Here is a 12,756-nt window from a genome sequence, read left to right as displayed (position 1 = left end):
GTAATTTATGTAAATCAATAGTAAGTCTATGTTCCTTTCTCCTATTTTTAAATTTCCTAAGCCATTTTTATTTTAGTTATTAATGCTTCCCTATTAAAAGAATTCAAAGTTTGTAAACACTTCTGTTAGATCCTTCAACCTCCATTACTGAAGAAAAAGCCCATTTATTCCGCTGGTCTCTTCACAACCAAAAGCCTGTCGTCTCTGATGCTAATGAATCTTGAGATGATAAATTCCTTTTTATAGGAGATGATTAAATTTACAAATACTTTGGGTCATGGTATACAATACAGAATTACTAGATCTTAGATTATTAAGTTGAATTTGAGATTTAACTAGGTATTGATAACAATATTTTCAGTATTTATCATTTAAGATGAATGTTTTATTTGAAATAGTTATTCATATGTTGGATACCTGTAGCATATTTACTGTTTTTAGCCTGATGTCTGGAAAATACTGTGATAGACTACCACCATAAACTTGCAGAATTGAAACTAGGAGTACAGTGGATTCCAGCTAATTGGTCCATTGCTTAATCGGGGCAGTCAGTTATTTGGGATCACTCTTAAAGAACGAAAAACAAGAAACTGCTGGGATTCCCTTCATTTATTTGGGACAATATGCTGCTTAATTGGGACAGAAGACTGTTGCCGAAGTTTCTAACTGAGGGTCAGTCGCATAAACAACACACCATGCTTGGAAGCATACTTAGAGTGCTCTAAGTCAGTTGCATGTGTTTGTGATTTTTGGCGAGAAATAAGTAGTAAGACAACTGGGAACTCGCTTCAGTTTCAAGCGTTCAAGCTTGGAGTTGCCAGAAATGGCTGGGCATGAAAATAAAACAATTTCACCACTTCTTCAAGTTGGGAACTACAAAGAATTTGAAGGTACCAATCATTTTGAATGCAGCAATGAAAGTTAAGAATTGGGAGATGCAGTTGTATGAAGGCAGTCCATTATCTGTTCTAGGTGTCTGCGCTGATTTTGTTAATTTACAGTTAATCAAAAGAATACCGCTGGCACACTGGATGAATTTCTCTAACTATTAAGAACTGCAGTTTTATAATACTGTAGTAATATTGTTAGTGTTTTAATTTGTTCTGTATTTAATTTAAATACATGTTACTGAGTTTGTTACTCAGTTAAATTATAGGTAAAACGTGTGTGTGTGTGTGTGTGTATGTATATATATATATATACACACAGTGGCATGCAAAAGTTTGGGCACCATGGTCAGTACCTAGTAGCAGCCACTTTGGCAAGTATCACAGCTTGTAAACACTTTATGTAGCCAGCTAAGAGTCTTTTTGGGCCGTCTTGCATGCACTGCTCTTCTAAGGTCTATCCACAGATCTTCGATGATGTTGAGGTCGGGGGACTGTGAGGGCCATGGCAAAACCTACAGCTTGCGCCTCTTGAGGTAGTCCATTGTGGATTTTGAGGTGTGTTTAGGATCATCATCCTGTTGTAGAAGCCATCCTCTTTTCATCTTCAGCTTTTTTTTACGGACAGTGTGATGTTTGCTCCCAGAATTTGTTGGTATTTAATTGAATTCATTCTTCCCTCTACCAGTGAAATGTTCCCTGTGCCACTGGCTGCAACACAAGCCCAAAGCATGATCGATCCATCCCCGTGCTCAACAGTTGGAGAGGTGTTCTTTTCATAAAATTCTGCACCCTTTTTTCTCCAAACATACCTTTGCTCATTGCAGCCAAAAATGTTCTATTTTAACTTCATCAGTCCACAAGACTTGTTTCCAAAATGTATCAGACTTGTTTAGATGTTCCTTTGCAAACTTCTGACGCTGAATTTTGTGGTGAGGACGCAGGAAAGGTTGTCTTCTGATGACTCTTCCATGAGGTCATATTTGTGCAGGTGTCACTGCACAGTGGAACAGTGCACCACCACTCTAGAGTCTGCTAAATCTTCCTGAAGATCTTTTGCAGTCAAATGGAGGTTTTGATTTGCCTTTCTAGCAATCCTATGAGCAGTTCTCTTGGAAAGTTTTCTTTGTCTTCCGGACCTCAACTTGTCCTCCACCGTTCCTGTTGACTGCCATTTCTTAATTACATTACGAACTGAGGGAACGGCTACCTGAAACACTTTGCTATCTTCTTATAGCCTTCTCCAGCTTTGTGGGCATCATTTTAAAAAAAATTTTCAGAGTGCTAGGCAGCTGCGGAGCCCATGGCTGCTGATTGTTGGGACAAGGTTTGAGGAGTCGGGGTATTTATAAAGCTTTGAAATTTGCATCACCTGGCCTTTCCTAACGATGATTCTGAACGAGCCATAGCCCTAACAAGCTAATTAAGGTCTGAGACCCAGGTAAAAGTTATTTGAGAGCTCAAATATCTTGGGGTGCCCATGCTTTTGCACGGTGCTCCTTTCCTTTTTTCACTCTAAAATTGTACAAAACAAAAATAATATACGAATCTTGCTTAAAATGTTGAAAAGAATGTTTAATCTTTAACTTTGACTTTTGGAGATCTGTTCATCTTCTACTCACTTAACTATTCACAGCTACAGAAATTTTGACTGGGGTGCCTAAACTTTGCATGCCACTGTATATATATTTCTTAGAATCGTTTTAAACCATGCAGACTGAATTATCTTCTGTGACACAGGCATTTTTGTTATCTGGAATGATGCAATTTAAATGAATGCCTGCTGCTATCTGGATCACCATTGAAGGCTTTATCCTGGAAAAATACGTGGTCAAATTTTAGGTGAAGAACCAAGCTTTGAACCTAATTTTGACATCATAGTTTTTTTCCTTTGTGGGCGTGCAATGTCAAGTACCAGTTTGTTGAATCTGGTTATCTCAATTTCTGCAGTCTGAATGCCTTGTGACTCAATTATTTTTTGGTCTTGCTTATGTTGAATCATTTGAAAATTAATCTTACTGAGGGTACAAATAGGCAACTTTGGAGGTATTAATGAATGTACTGTGCCATCGTAAATTCTTCTGAGAAATTTTCATTTCTCTTCGTGTGAAATTTTTTTGATTACACTTTTGCGAACTGCCTGAAGACAATGCTGCATAAAAAAGTTTTTCATTATTCAGTTTTATCGTATATTGATAAATTGGAGATGAGAGATGGTTTACTTGGTTTATCCAGCGAATTTATGAAATGTGTTCTCATCTTCTTAATCTCTTTCATGGATGAATTTGAAACCTCCATTTTTGCTTGTTGTTCTCAAATATTGATTATATTTGTTTGTATAAAGTTCTAATGAGATGATTTCCCAAGTTTATTATCTTTTCATGGTTTCAGGTAATTCTCCTTGTTCCAATATCCAAGCATAGTTTTAGTTGTCTAATATTTGAATTTTTATTCCAGGTCTCTATTTCATGTTGTTGAGGATGCATTACTTCAATTACTTTATCCTTATAGTGCATCAATGTGGATGTTACCATTGTTAGGGTTGCCTTTTGGATCTTATCTGCACTGTTTTTATGGTTCCAGTATTTCCTTTGTGTTTTCCTGCACAAATACTAAACTTGTTCACGTTAACATCGTATCTTCAGTCAGCAAATTTGATACTTTTTTGTTGTTGGTCCACAGTGGTGACCTGTTAAATGTCAAATATCCCAACCCTTTCCATTTCTTTGTTGCCTGGCTGCATTAACCAGAATGCACTTGCAATACATATTTCCCTCATATCTTGTGAGTATGGAATTTCACATCATTTGGTTTTCCATCTATTATGTAAATTTTGAAGAATTTATTTAACTCCAGCTTGGCAGAGTTTGTTCTAGATCAACCATTTTCATTGCCTGGAAATAGTGAAAGCTAACAAAATTGAACCAACAAATTGACATCATTCCTCTACGTCACTGAATTCTTGTCTGATTAAAGTTGGCAACTGTTTCTCTGGAGCAACATTCTGAAGGCTGTCTAACATCTTGAAAATCAGGGTTAGGTGATAAAAGCTATTAAGAATTACAAGCTCCTTTATGCAAAAGGTTAATCTAAATACACTGAGGCTTCTCATAGTGAATAAACACTCATTCCCCAGAAGAAATCCTTCCTGACTTGTCTGCCTAGTTCACCCTGCATTATTTTTTCTCAGCAATGAGTTTATAAACTTCTCCAATTCAGACACATAGCTATGTTTATTCCAGTTATTAAAAAGCTATTGAACTCTGTAGGTTGTAGTTAGGTGAGGCCAGAATTTTGCTTTGCATTTGCTTGACTTTATAAAATACTTCATTGGCCAAAATTCTCAAAGATTTGACTCTTTGTACACAGCAGTCCTAAGATGCACCAATGAAATTTCTTAAGACTGGAAAAAATAAATTTTCATTCTGTGCTGTTTGAGTATTTGACCCATCTATAGGTTAAAGTGCTAAGTATATAGCTTAATATATACTTAATCTTAATATAAGAGAGAGAAGATGGCGGCGCGATGCAGTGCGCAGCGGCCACTCCAGAATGAATATCTGTTATTTATCAAGTAGGATGCCATGCACAATCCTGATTTGATGGAGAACGGACGTGAGAAGCACGGAGGAACATCTGGTGAAACTTCTGAAATGCCTGTTTCGTTGCTACTGTGCGATCAAAAATCTCTGGAGGGGAAGGCCCCGAATCCTTGGCTTTGCCTGTTGCTTGGTGGCTGGGGCCAGGGTCGAAGCACTTGGCGGAGATGGTGCTTGGTGTCAGAGGCTAGAAGTTTTCGGATGGACTCAAGAGTCGGCTGTGGTCGGGTGCTTCCAGGGTGCTGCATCGGCAAGTTTGCGGCGCTGGAGGTTCATGGCAGGGAGAGTTTTTCTTCTTTCTACCGTCTGTGTGAGATAATGGGATTTTGGAAAGACTTTGAGACTTTTTTTTAACCATGCCCATGGTCTGTTCTATATCAAATTATGGTATTGCTTGCACTGTTGTAACTATATGTTGTAATTATGTGGTTTTTGTCAGTTTTAGTCTTGGTCTGTCTTGTGCTTCTGTGATATCATACTGGAGGAACATTGTATCATTTCTCAATGCATGCATTACTAAATGACAATAGACGAGGACTGAGTGTCCTCATAATCTAATATTCTTATACGTTGGTCTTTGCAATGAGGAATATAAGTCTTGTTCAAAAGGCTTCAAATTCTTGCTTAAGTAGTTTACCCTGGGAGCTGGTACAGTTTTTGACTTGCACAATTACTAATTATAGTGAAGATTTGTCATAGGATTTTTCTGTATCTGATTTTAGTAGTCTGCTGCTTATTTTATGTTGTACCTTGTGAATATACTCATTTGGTTCTATTAAGTAGATTAAGGCTATGGACCCAATGATTATTGAGAATTGCAAATGTATTTGTGTGCATCTTGAAGTAGAGCTAGTGGATGCTGGTATTTTCAAGTTGTCACTATTTCTTCCATGTGACATATGTGATGGAGATGGTGTTGAATGAGCCCTGGGAATTTGTGACAGTGCTGTCATGGTACATGGTGCTATTTCATTAAATTTCTTTGTATAGATGGTGACACGTTTCTCAAATTATACTCAGCCAAGTAAGTGAAGTGTATTATATTACAACTTATTGTTATCTTCCAGACGGTACAAAGTTTATGGGATTGATGAAGTGAAGAAATTTCTGCAGAAGACTTGATCTCTGGCATACTGTAATTGCCACTATTCAATATATTATCAGTGTTGATCTCTGCCTCTGTGAGGAGTTTACCATAGGCATTTCTGTTTAGCATGATGAAGTGGCATATACTTGTTGAAAATGGTAATTGCTTAGCCACGAATTTTTACTTGGCAATTTTCAAATTGATGCCATTGTCTAGGCCGTGCTTGTCATATGTATGAACTGCTTCATATCTGTGAATAGAATTGAAGTCCCATGCGAGCATATCCACTTCTGACTCCTGTGGAGGCAGGTCAGTGATGAAGCAGCTGAATACATGGCCCTGAGGAACTGTTGCATTGATGACTTGAAGATGAGATGATTATCCTCCAACAACCTCAAACATCTTCACATTGTTTCTGCGGACTGGTGACTTTTGTGTTTTCTCCAAGAACCCATGCTCTTGAATGCAGTGGTGAAAATGCTGAACAGGAATTATAAATGACTCCGAAGTCTATTTGATTTTTCAGTATCACTAATGTGTTTCTGGTGAGTAAATATAGATCTACAAACTTTTGTAGCTTCTGGGCCAATTTTTATAGTTGATTTTGGTTCCTTTTTTTGTGTGTGGAAGATCAATAAGGGGACAGAGAGGTCAAGAGAACCACCAATTCAATGACAGCAAATAACATTTGTCCGCAATGTTGTGAAAACCATACCTGTTCCAAATACCCAAGGGTCTACCTCACTGGGGGCTAAAAACAGAAGTGAACCCACCAGAGTGAAAGAAGCAGTTCATGCCTGCCTTAAGGTGTAGTTCAAAGACCACAACCACCATAATTGTTATTGGTGTGGGTACTTATGATTTCACCTTACAGCAAGCAAAGTAGGCTCTCTACATCACAAGCAAATTGTGAATGATACATTCCAACTGATAAAATGTAAGGCCATGGAGCAGATAACTCCAATGAAAACCTGAAACTCAGTAATGAAAAGCTTCAGTCACAAACCCACAACCTCATCATGTAATGTAGAAGAAATGGATATACAAGGGTATAACAGGAATGCCATAATTTTGACTACCGCCAAGAAAGGAGACGTGCCCAACTGGTAATGGCAGAAGGGTCCCTGCTGTATGCCATAGGGAAAGTCTTTGCTAGGGTCCTCCTAGATCACCTTCCAGAGAAGATAACTCTCCAGGTCAGTGTGGATGATACCCACCCTGAAGTACAATAGACATGTGCAACAACCCTGAAGTACAATACACACTGTGCAACAACTCTGAAGAACAATACACACTGTGCAACAACCCTGAAGGACAATAGGCACTGCAACAACCCTGAAGAACAATACACACTGTGCAACAACCCTGAAGAACAATAGACATGTGCAACAACCCTGAAGAACAATACACATTGTGCAACAACCCTGAAGAACAATAGACATGTGCAACAACCCTGAAGAACAATACACACTGTGCAACAACCCTGAAGAACAATAGACATGTGCAACAACCCTGAAGTACAATACACACTGTGCAACAACCCTGAAGTACAATGGACACTGTGCAACAACCCTGAAGAACAATACACACTGTGCAACAACCCTGAAGAACAATAGACATGTGCAACAACCCTGAAGTACAATACACACTGTGCAACAACCCTGAAGAACAATACACACTGTGCAACAACCCTGAAGAACAATAGACATGTGCAACAACCCTGAACAATACACACTGTGCAACAACCCTGAAGTACAATAGGCACTGTGCAACAACCCTGAAGTACAATACACACTGTGCAACAACCCTGAAGAACAATAGACATGTGCAACAACCCTGAAGAACAATACACACTGTGCAACAACCCTGAAGTACAATGGACACTGTGCAACAACCCTGAAGAACAATACACACTGTGCAACAACCCTGAAGAACAATAGGCACTGCAACAACCCTGAAGAAGTTGCAGCAAGCAGACTCTAGCACTGGGATGTGCCTATTGGCTTACTGAATCTTTGCTGATAATCAAGTTCTCATTTCAAGGGACATTTATTATCAAAGTATATGTGCAGTTTTCAACTCGAGATTAATGGTCACTGGACAGTGACAAAACAAAGAAAACCATGGAGCTGTTAAAAGAAAAATATCACCCCCCCATGCACAAAACACAAATCAAACCCAACCCAACCCCCCCCATACAAAAGAAGTTGGAGAAACCAGAAACTGGAACATCAAACCCTGAACCCCAACAGCCCCCCACTGTGTAAAATAAAAACAAACTGCGCAAATGGCAAGAGGAAAGAATGGGGCGGAGACACAGAATATGAAGCACATATTGAAAGAATCCTAATGAGCTACAGTCCAATTCATAAATTGTAGTCCCCCAGAACTTGGGTATTATCCTCCAACAGCATCGTGAGCACGAGAGAGGCGGGGGGGGGGGGCGGGGACACCACCTGAACACAGGGGCCTTCCCCTAGGAGCAGCAGGAACGTCACAGATAGACACCCTCCTCTTACAGCAGCAAGCGAGAGGCTGGCAGACGGCACTGAATACTTGCACACCTTTTACATTTGCCTGCACAAATTTGATTTTACTGTCCCCAAGTTCCCATCTCTGCCTCCTTGCAGAAAACATTGAAGCAAACAACGGTAGACATTTGTATGGTGAGAGGAAACATGCAGTCACAGAGAGAGTACTCAAGTTCAGGATTGAACTTGGTTGCTGGAGCTGCAACTTTACTAGGATTTTTGATTTCACCAGTGGTGATCAACTGTGAGACACTCCTCGCATTCATCTGCCCACAAAAGCTCAATATGATTACATTTGCTCCAATGACGTAGCATGTACTAATGTGTTTACAATGGAACTAAACTTGGTGAAGAGGTCAAACAAGTCTATATCATTGCCCCACCACTTTCCTAATCTTTCTTACTACATTGTTATATTTCACTTCCAACATTTGTGTACTCTTGGGATCAAGATCCAAGATTTTGTTGATTCTTTCAACAAAACCTATGTGAGGTTGGGCTTTAGATTTAACATCAGCAAGACTGAGGTCCACTCCCTCTATGTGAATTCTGTTTACTAATAGGGATTTTATGATGATATTTTGGAAGCTATGAACCATATCCCAAACCTTTGGGTTCAGCTTTTGCCCAATGCAGACATCAATGATGAAATGCATGCAGTAACTTAGCACAACTTGGTCAATTGAAAAAAAGAGTATTTGCAAATTAAGACTTCATACTTGATTCAAAGTTAGAAGAAAATTAGGCCTGAGACCTAACCTAACTGAAGCAAGTATTGGAAAAATATCACCAATAAAATCCACCAAATTTACTAGAAGTATAAGCAAGCCAATGTAAATTACATCTCACCCCAATATTCCCAGCATTACTTGCATTCGGTTTGCTGTGCTGGGCAGGTCACTTGAGATGTATGAAACTGATATCTTATTTTAAACTCTGATGTGGTGGAGATAACCAGCTAGATAGAGGAATATGCTGAAAGCTTCTTTAAAGTACATTGGTCCCATGGCTAGTGGGCACCTCGGGTCCCTAAACCTTCAAAGTGGAGAAGCAGGATGTGTTTGGTACCAAGAATCATTAGGCCATGCATCTGGCAAACACAGAAACCCTGCCCTCTGCCCCATCTGTGAAGGAATCACCATTTGTCTCATTGCACCAAAGAATTCTCAAAACTAGAATTTGAGAAAGTCTTCCTCAAGTCCCAAGGGCTACTTACAAAATCCAGAAAATAATGATTACACATTTATTTTTAAAATTTGCATCTTTGGATTAATAGGCCTGTGTGACTTTGCTTAAAACAAGTTGGAAATAATCCTTCAGTTGCTGTTAATTCTCGCTGAAATATTTTGATGTTACACTATTGAAATGAATGCAGGATATAATGTAGGTTGGTGTTTTGAGTTATTTTGCAAAGCCATTGGCTTAGCTATTCCCATTGTATTTTGTATGCTCTCTTCTGAGAGTCTGAGTGTTTGGTCCAGGATCAGTTTTTTTTCTGGGGGTGGGGGGGGGGAGGCATATCGTAAATTGCAGAACACTCTTTGACATTTCCTGATAAATTGGCATAATGCCACACCCCAAAATACACAATCTTTGTTACTGAAGTGGTGCAAAGGGATTCATTTTGCTAGAGGAGAAGGGAGTTCAAAATTAGGAGACGCAAGATAAATTCAGTATCCATTTCCAAGAAGATATCTAATCCAACTGTGAGAATACAGCTTTGTGCACCTGAAATTATTGAAACATCAAAAGTATACTAAAAAAAAATGTGGTTATTTTAATAGGGTGAGATGAGTGCTCATGAGAATAAGTTTTAATTTAGACCATTTGGTTTGAATAACCCAGTCTGATGCTTTAATATTCAAGAAAAGTGCAATATAGCTGTAGATTCTGGTTAAATAAACTTGCCAATTACAAACGTCCCACATAACATGCTGCACTATAAAGCCTGTACTTTATGTCCATCTGTTGGAATTTTGCGTTAATTACAAGGTGTGTGTGCTTGTTGAAAACATCTTTCATCATGAATAAAAAAGCAAAATATAATTTGTTCTTGAAAAATAAGCAAAGCTCCCCCAAAAAAAGAAAATAGAAGTATATTCTCATCATCTCTCCCTTATCTGGATGCGCCCAGATAACCTTCCACCCTCTGTCTTACCTCTTCCTCACTTCTGTACACTGACCATCTTCCCTTTGCACATTCATCCCTGATGCAGGATCTCAATTTGAAATATAAATTAATCATTTGCTTCCACAGATGCTGTTTGACTGTTGAAATCTTTCAGCAGTTTTTCCCCCTTAGAAATGTCCATCTGTCATTTTTTATATTTTGTAGGTTCCTACAGAAGTCTTAGCTTAATACATATAGTGACTACATTTGACTGAATAGCTGGAGTTGGCAGGCTGTTCAGTTGTGGTTGGCAGTGCCTGATTTTGTTCACCAACAGGTACTACAACAATTTTGGCAACACTTGGTATCAGTTAAGTGCATTCAATTTTGTATCCTCATCGTAACAGTGCAGTTCCATTGAAATGTTAGTGACCCAATTTGTAATAATATTTGTATTTTATTGTTTCAAATTATTTTGACTAAAGGTCCTCACTAAACCTCTCATAAATTCATGTTCTCAATGGTCTGGACTATTACGAAAAATAAATCTGCGTTGACTTGATTCATTTTGTAAATATATTACCAACCATTAGTTTAATGGTGGAGGTTGAGAGATATAGATGGGTTGATTGCAGGAAACCAGGTGAACACTTGAAATGCCTCTATATAGAAGGCTTTGGACCAAGTGCTGGAGGATGGGATCACGATGGATAGGTGCCCTTGTGGTGGGCTGAATGACCTAGTTCCTAAATTATGCTGTATGATTTTTATACTAAGACCATGAGTGAATTGCAACATCAAGTATGCAGGTCCATGAAGTATGCCTCACCTCCATCTGATTGAATGCAATTTGCTTCAAATAGGTTCTTTATCTTAAAATAGTATTTTTACAATTAGATTAATCACTTCCTAGCATTAAAAAAATTCTATTATAAAAAAAGTTTCAGCAAAAAATTTGGTTGTAATTTACTTTCTTTTCTGCCTCCTAGCAGAGTGTCGCAATTGCAGATCTTGTGTGGGGTTTCAAATAGGAAGCCTGGAGCAGTAAGGTAAACAAATACTTTAAACCTGAAAAGGGTAAAACTGTTGTTAATTTACAAAGAAAATTAAAATTTAAAGGAATCCTTGTGTGCTTCTACATCTAATTCTGGAATAAAGCTTTAAACAAATTGATGTTTAATTTTTTTCATCCGTCATTTGTGACATTTTCTTCAAAAGACATATTTATCCTTGACAAATATGCTGTAATACAACTCATTAATTAAATAAAGGTAGGTATGCCTCCTCCTATTTGTTTTTCATATCTCGTGTCACCTTGTACATTGCAGCAGCTGGTTTAATAGTACTGTATCTGTGTAATTCACTTTGTGCATGAATGAGCTGCCTACTTTTACCTTCTGCTTCAAAAGCATCTTTGTGGTTATATTTGCCTTGTGTTATAGATGCAGGTCTATATTAAAAACACAAAAACTTTAACATTGAAGATATATCTAAGTATCTTCTCAATATCCAAGATCCTAGCATTATTGGATAGCAAAGAGAATAATTAGCAGTTTTGACATCTGCTTATGGGCTCTGAGGTCTTGGTTTTTTAAGATTCATGTTCCAGCAAATGAGCTATGCAATATTGAGTATTAGAGCAGTACAGTATTAGACTGAACCAACAGTAAGAGTGGCGCAAGAATATGTTGTTCGTGTGGTGAAAGTGGATACCTCGATAAAGCAATGGGTACCACCTGACCTGATCTGAACTGAAACATTTAATCAGTGTGCATTCAAGTCCTAAGTAAATTCAAAATACAAAGTTTACCCTGTTGAGTAACAGATTTCAATTAAGAGTTACGGGTAGAAACCTAATTATTCCCTTTGGCAGGGACTCCAAGCAGGTTCCTTCTTGGATGGTGTGCATTTTGATAGTGAGCCTGATTCCCTTATCTGTTTCTCTGAATGTTCACAGTCCTTCACACACATTAGATGCACTGGAATTTCAACCCATCCCATTGAAACTAAAATTGTTAATTGCTTGTTTTACAACTATTTATGTAATTTCACCACTAGGTTTTTAAGTGTCATTGAGTTGTACAACATAGAAACAAACTTTGGTACCTTGTGTCAAGCTGACCATCATGCCTAGCTCTACAAATCCTATATGCCTGGATTAATTCCATATGATTTTATGCCTTGCTCATTCAAGTGCCTATCCAAAAGCCTCAGAAATGTAGCATTCTTCCACCACGTTCTCGGCACCCCATTCCAGATACCAACCACTGAGTGAAAGATACTCTTCTGCCCTTGGGATTGCCTTCAAATCCCCTTACCTTAAACCTATACCCTCTAGCTTTAGCCATGGCAAATTGGTTATCTACCCTATTTATGCCTCATAATTTTATATACAGTACTGTGTAAAAATCTTAGGCACATGTAAAAAAAATATTCTGTATAGCAAAGATGCTTTCAAAATAATGGAATGAAAAGGTTCTAATTATCAAAAAAGAACTATAAAGAGTAGTAAACAGTAGATCAATATTTGGTGTGACCACCT

Source organism: Mobula hypostoma, chromosome 6, assembly GCF_963921235.1.
Source record: "Mobula hypostoma chromosome 6, sMobHyp1.1, whole genome shotgun sequence".
Taxonomy (NCBI): domain Eukaryota; kingdom Metazoa; phylum Chordata; class Chondrichthyes; order Myliobatiformes; family Myliobatidae; genus Mobula; species Mobula hypostoma.
Note: the sequence above shows the minus strand (reverse complement) of the source record.